This window comes from Eretmochelys imbricata, chromosome 13, assembly GCF_965152235.1.
Source record: "Eretmochelys imbricata isolate rEreImb1 chromosome 13, rEreImb1.hap1, whole genome shotgun sequence".
Classification (NCBI taxonomy): Eukaryota; Metazoa; Chordata; order Testudines; family Cheloniidae; genus Eretmochelys; species Eretmochelys imbricata.
Window position 1 is genome coordinate 36509385 of NC_135584.1, and position 7466 is coordinate 36516850.

A 7466-nucleotide genomic window follows, 5' to 3' on the forward strand; every position below is an offset into this window, starting at 1 on the left:
GAGCGATTTTTCAGGAGTGGCAATTAGAAGGGTAAAATCTTGTCACTTGAATAGACCCTGTTCCAGCCAAGTACTTAAACACATGTTTTAGCATATGAGTCAACTCCTTGACTTCCCTGGCCCACTCATGTGCTCAAAGATAAACAGATCAACTGTTGGATCAAGACCATATATGTGATCCAGAGTTATGGTGTCATCACACTTATGGAGACCCATTGTTGTCAATTATGCAAAGTGGATTTTCTGAAGAAGAAAAAAAAAGACATTGCCTTTCTTCAATACTTTCTTTGAAAAGCCATCTCTTCTGGAACATTTGCTCAGTCCCACAGTATGAGTGCTTCTTGTACCTCACTGAATAGAATGTGCATCTCTAACAATTCTTCTAATATGTCATGTTTTTCTAACTTCATCAAATATTCATTCATAGAGTATAAGGCCAGAAGGGACATTTAAATCATCTAGTCTGATCTCTTGCATATCACAGGCAAGATAATTTCATCCAATTACACTTGTACTGAGCACAATAATTTGTATTTGGATAAAGAATCTTTCAGAAAGTCCTCCAGTTTGAATTTGATGCCATGAAGAGAATCCACCACTTCCCTGGGAATTTGTTTAATCAGTTAATCTCTCTCAGTGTTAAACCCGTGTGCTTTATTTCTAATTTAAATTATGGTGGCTTTAGTTTCCTGCCATTGATTCTTGTTATCCTTTTTCCTGTTAAAGAGCCGTATGTTATAATTTGGCCCTGTATGACCCTAAATGGCAACCTGTGTATTACAAATAGACACAACCAGTAGATCCCATGTGCTTCTAAGTTAACTGGGTCTGGGTGGAGTCTGGTCACTGTTCCTGTTCCATACTCCCAGGTTCAGACCCCTGGTATCCAGCTGCCTCTTGATTCTGGAATCAGTATCCCAGACTCCCTGAGCTACCCTAGTTGCTTACATGTACGCCCCAAGAGTCCCATCCCACCATGGTCTCTCTGAGATTCTAGTTTAACCCCATCAGGGACAGCGTGGCAAGAAAGCAAGGCCAGGCAGAGGGATTTCTTAACCAGACTCACTTTACTCTTAAAAGCACTCAAGAGTTTTAATAAAAAACGATCCTTGTCTGATCTCACCCCTTCTGGGAGTCTGAAGTTTGTGAGCAACTGAGCCCAAGCACTGTCCTTCTTGTTCTATCCCTCCTTCTCTTCCTGCTTATATTATGTGATAGTCAACTCCCCAATCAGAGTAGTGTGCTGCTCCTACGTAGGTGTGAGTATCCTCAAAAAAACTTATTACATTCTGTTTAAGTCTCTTTTGCGTCCATTGCATTAAATACAAAGGTGATGGGTTATTGTGAACCTTGGAAAGTATTATGAACTTCAGTGGACTGTACTGAACAATGGGACAGGCAAGAATGAACTTTTGAAAAAACAGTGTCAAGTGATTTGCCTGGGGAATCTGTAGGGGGAGGTGACTGCAAATTTCCTCTTCTGGTTGTGCAAAACCCCCAGCCTTTTGAAACTACTCCCTGAGGAAATGACCGTTATCTGATGATTACATCTTCCCAGACTCTGAAGATCAAAGGCCCACGCTATATAAAGGAAAGACTGACCTATGCATGCAGGTTCTTGTTCTAAGCTAAAGCTGCTATGAACTTGTAACCACAGAAAACCCCCTAGATGGAGTTTGAAGGACTGACTCATACCAGACTCTGAGGTTGGAGGTTGTGTGATTGCTGGTTGGCTCATTAGCATCTGTGTAGGTTCTTTTATTGTTATAAGATGTTTCCTCTGTAATGCTTTCACCTGAACAATAAATGTGCCTGCTTAGAAAGGGTTGTGTGGTAATTTATGACTATGGACATTTACAGCCCTTTTAGGGCTTGCTGGGAATAACACAGGATAGTCAGGGAATTGTGCAGCCTGGAAAAACCCTGGTCAGGAGGGATGGAGATGCAGGTCTCTGCCCAAGAGAGGTGACAGCTGAGGAGCCAGAAGCCTAAAGGCGAGTGGCCTTGCTGAACCACAGAGGGGGAATACGGGCACAGTTGCTGTTAGATCCCTGTCTTCCTGCCATGTGCTCAACCTGCCATATGCTCCATCCCTCAGTCCTGCTCACCCAACCTGTTGGCCGCTGAGTAGGAAAACCATTGTCCAGGGGGGTGGGCCAGCTGGTGTGAGAGGTGTCCTTCAGCATGGTATCAAGCGTCTTTAATGGTCAGGGCAGCTGTCTGAAATGCAACTCAATAGGTTCACCTTGGGCATATTTTGACATGTATTTACCACACAGTACCAAATGGAGGTCATAATTTGATACAGAAATATCCCACTCTGTCACACATTTTAGGTTTGCGACTTTTCTTAATGTGACTTGTTTTACTTACACATAAACACCAGACTTGGAACAGAGGTGGTCACACACAGTGTTCAGGATATCACCCAAAGCGAGAACAACTTCTGTCCCCAATCTTGCAAATACACATATGCTTAACTTTACTTCTGTGAGTAATCCCATTGATTTTGCAACCAGTCACGGTAGAAAAGTCAATCTTATGTTTGAGTGTTTGCAGGACTGAGACCTTACTTTATCAATTTTCTTTGAATACTATTGAGCCCAATTTCTTTGAGTGCATATATAACCTGCACTACATTTGGTGCTTGCTCCCTCTCTTCCTTTCATAGCCTTCAGTGGTGGTCTTGGGCATTTTTTTTGTTTCCATCTGAATTTTCCAGGTTCTTCTTTATGTTATTGGTGGGATCTTTTTGTGTTTGTACAAAAAAACAGAATACCAACACCTGGAAAAAATATTCCAGAGCAGTACCTTTTACTGACAAGTTAGCTTTATCTTTAACCAAAGTAAAAATAAAATAAAATACTGATTTTTAAGAGGGGTGGCTTTCCATTGAATAAGTGGTAAATTTCTATCAATTATTATTAAAAGTTTTAATCTCTTAATAACAATGGAAGATAAATATCTTTTTTTTTTAGCTTTAGTACTATATGAACTTGGTTTCATTATGGTACTTAGTGCTGGAGAGGTATTTATGTGAAAAACAGCTGTCCAATAAGGGCTTTGTCTAACATCTGGGTAGTTACACTATTGGGTGGACAGTTTCTTATGGGATTTTCACAAGTGTCTGAGCAGGTTGGGCACCTGGGGCCAGAGTTTGAAACATGAGTTAAGCACTTAGGGCCATATTTTGTATATAAGCACTCAATGAGATATTCAAAAGTATCTAGGGACTAGATTTACAAGAGGATTTAGGCATCTAACTGCCACTTTAGGCACCTAAATCCCAGAATCAGGCTTCACTAGGATTCACAAAACTCCTGATCAGCTACCTTCAAACATTATAGGCACCTTTGCCTGGCACCTAAGTTTTTGTACTGTAACCCTTCTGCCAGGTGGAGTCAGCAGCAACCAGGGCTGCGTTCAATATCCAGTGTCCCACTCACAAGTATAACACAAACCCCCCACCCAGTAATCAGGGAATATTAAACACCCTCCCTTGGTGCCTCTAGGAGGCAACACTTCCCCACTCACAGGCACTGAGTCTGTGTACAGCAGAGAAAACGTTTCATGAAAAGAGGAAAGAAACCTGGCACTAATTTAGGAAAATACCACACCCATAATTCGAATATATCTGACCATGAGCAAAACTCCCTCTCCAAGGATTTTGGGCAGTGTCATTTGCCTCCATTTCTCACCTTACGGTGTGAAAATCCAACAAACAAATCCCTTTAAGACACCACTCCCCTCTCCCTCCACTGCCCCCCACTCACAGCTGCTGTGCTTGACCAGCGGAGACCCAGAGTTCACCTCCCATCTGGGGAAGCGAGGGGAGAAATGTCCAGCAATGTCTTAGCTGCCACTGCCTCTGACTCACAATTGATGCTAGGCATTCTGCCTCGCTGCCTGCTACCGCTGCTGCACCCCCATTCATGCCGCCGCTGTCGTTCATCGTGCCACCATTCGCTCCATTGTGCCGTCGTATGCTCTGTCCCCACTGTCCCTATGCCCTCACCTTCCGCTGACACCTGCCTGTCTACTGTGACCTCTTAGTGTCGGTCTCTTGGGGTGTCACCCAGCTCTCAGTGATTTCAGCTCTCAGTGGGGGAACCTCCCTGCTAGTGCAAGCTGGGCTGTCTCCTCCACAGAAATGCTGTCCCACAGCAGATCTAAGCACTTAGACCTGATTATCAGTGATTTCAGCTCTAGTGGTCATTCAACAAAACAAAAGACTCTCAGTGGAGCCTAATCAGCTCTACCTTTAGACAAGGGAGAGGGGCAGGTCAAATGGTGCTTATAACTCTTAGGCAGAGCCCACACCACCATGCAGAAACACCTGTCCCCACCCTCTCTCTCCCTTTGTCCACTGAGATCTGGCATCCGAGCCCCCTGCTTAGCGATTTCAGTCCAGTTTAGGGTGACCCCCTCAATCTGGACAGGCTAAATAAAGTTCTGCCTCCCTTTACTTGTAGAATCAGAATAACAACATTTACTGAACCCTTCATTCAACACTAAAGTGATTTGTAACCCAACACCAACCAACATTGATTACTTTGGCAACACAGCTCTCTCTGTTGGCTCAAAAGGAACTAGGCAGGTGATAATCAGGTTCATGCTTAGAAAAATTATTTTTTTGTGGTGAATGGAAGGATTTTCTTCATGGCCACTTTGACCTTCTTATTACCCAGACTGTAGATCAGAGGGTTCAGTGTAGGAGTGACTAGGGTGTAAATTATGGCCACCTTCTTGTCTTTATCCAGCGAGTAACTGGATGTTGGCCAGATGTAGATGTAGATGATGGTGGAGTACTACAAGGTGACCACAAGCAGGTGGGAGGAGCAAGTGGAGAAGGCTCTCTGCTTCCCTTTGGGGCTCTGGATTTTCAAGATGGTGATGATGATGAAGCTATAGGACACGGTGGTCAGCAGGAAGTTCCCCATGGCCAGGAAGATGTCAGCCATGAAGATCATAATTTCGTTGAGATAGGTGGAGTTGCAGGATAGTGCCAACACTGGTGGGATCTCACAAAAGAAATGCTGGATGAGGTTGGGCCCACAGAAATCCAGGTGTAGCACAAATGAATTGATGGTACCAACAGACAAGACACTAACTGCTAAACAGATGCAAATTTCTTTGATCATGAGTTTTACATAATGCAAGGAGTGGCAAATGGCTACATACCGGGCATATGACATGACAGTGAGCAGCAGAAGCTCTGTTACCAGTGACGATATAAAGACAAAGTGCTGGGTGATGCAGCCTTCAAAGGAGATGGTTTTCTTCTCCTGCATCATGTTTTCCAGCATTTTAGGTAGAACTGAGGAAGTGCACAAAATGTCAACCCGGACTAAATTGGTGATGAAGAAGTGCATGGGAGTATGTAGAGGTGGGTGGATGACAATAGCCACAATAATCAGGGAATTGCTCATGATGACAGCTGTATAAAGGCACAGGAATAGCCCAAAGAACAGCCCCTGGTGGTGAGGATGGTCAAAGAGCCCCAGCATGATGAACTTGGTCACTCTGGTGTGGTTACTATGTTCCATTGCTTGAGTGTTCCTTCTATAGAAACAAAGATTAAAGTTTTGGTCAGGTATTGCATCAGAAACTACAGCAATGGGGCAACTGAAGCTTCGAGAGGGGCTGACAGAGGGGGAGTGTGATTTAGAGATAGATAGATAGATAGATTACTTGTCATACTGTAAACACTTAACAAAGCATATAAACAAACTGAACTATGTTAAAATATATTAGCACAATAATCTGTCTCAGCTACTAAATCCATATTCTCCCGACATTTGAGTGGGGAAGGGAAAACATAACACGCTTGATTGTTCTCAAATACAGGTGCATGAAGTCATTTGGGCAGCTTGCAAAATCTGCACATGATAGGAGCTCACAATATGATCTTAAACATCATTCATACAACAGTAGTCTTATTAATACCTGCTTTGAGCAGGGGGTTGGACTAGATTACCTCCTGAGGTCCCTTCCAACCCTGATATTCTATGATATATTCTATTATTCTAATAACCAAGATTCCACTTTGCAAACTAATTTCACAAATTATGTCTGTTGTAGTATAGGATGGTTTCAGTATATATCACACATACAATGCATAAAAGTACAAAAACGTAATAATATATATGTTTAGGTGGAATCAAGATGCACAGAATGAAGGACTTGATTCCCCTTTAACTCATGCTAGTATAAATTAGGCATAACTCCATTGCTGTCAATGGGGATGATTCTCCATTCACTGGAATTACACTGGTATAAAACTTGTATAAAGGAGTGGGGACTAGTGTTGTCCAAAATTTACATATATATATATATATATAGTTTTATTATTAGGAATAGTATTTGCATGATTTAACAATACTCCCTACTTAATTACTGTTTAGTCTCCATTTACTGTATTCAGATGTCTCCAGTCTTATTACTAGTTTACTGCTTCTGCTGATTTTCCTCTTATTCCTCCCAGAATAAATCAGGAGTACCTCCTTTGAAGTCAATGGAGTTACTAAATTGTAAAAAGGATGAAAACCAGAAGAGCATCAGGGTCAACAAAACTAACTAATCGTGAGATCATATTAGAGTAATTTATAATAATAGAATCATAGAACCATAGCGTTAGAAGGGACCTCAAGGGTCATTTAGTCTACCCCTAGCCAAGATGCAGGATTTGTTGTGTCTAAACCATCCAAGACAGATGGCTATCCAGCCTCCTTTTGAAAACCTCCACTGAAGGAGTGTATGTGACTTCTCTAGGCATATTAGAGTAATTTTTTTAAAAAGTGACTCATTGCGTTACATTTCAAATTTGATTGCATACTTTTGAGGGCACAGGCTATAAGTAGTCAATCTTACACACCTCAAATCAGTGTTATAATATTATATCTCCATTATCTTTAGCATCAACTACAATTAAATACAGAGGAACTTTCCTGATGTATGTGAATTTACATCAGATTTCTATTGGTCAAACTGAGATCAGCATTTGGTCCTATATTCATAAACAAGTGGTGGAAATGTGTATTCCTGCAAAGAACTTTTAGACAAATAACAAAAAATAAAACAAAACACAGAAATTAAATTTAGCTCAATTTTCCAATGAGTATATATTAATAATCATTCAACTCACTGAATTTCACTAGGTGTGGATGCCTAACTCTCTTAGCCCTGGTCTACACTAGGACTTTAGGCCGAATTTAGCAGCATTAAATCGATGTAAACCTGCACCCATCCACACGATGAAGCCCTTTATTTCGACTTAAAGGGCTCTTAAAATCGATTTCCTTACTCCACCCCTGACAAGTGGATTAGCACTTAAATCGGCCTTGCCGGCTCAAATTTGGGGTACTGTGGACACAATTCGATGGTATTGGCCTCTGGGAGCTATCCCAGAGTGCTCCATTGTGACCTCTCTGGACAGCACTCTCAACTCAGATGCACTGGCCAGGTAG

General features: G+C 42.0%; 1 pseudogene; it reads right to left on the bottom strand.

The window, feature by feature from the left end:
- Nucleotides 1-4625: 4625 nt before the first annotated feature.
- Nucleotides 4626-5546, bottom strand: LOC144273207 (olfactory receptor 13G1-like; annotated as a pseudogene).
- Between the last annotated feature and the right edge of the window lie 1920 nt (nucleotides 5547-7466).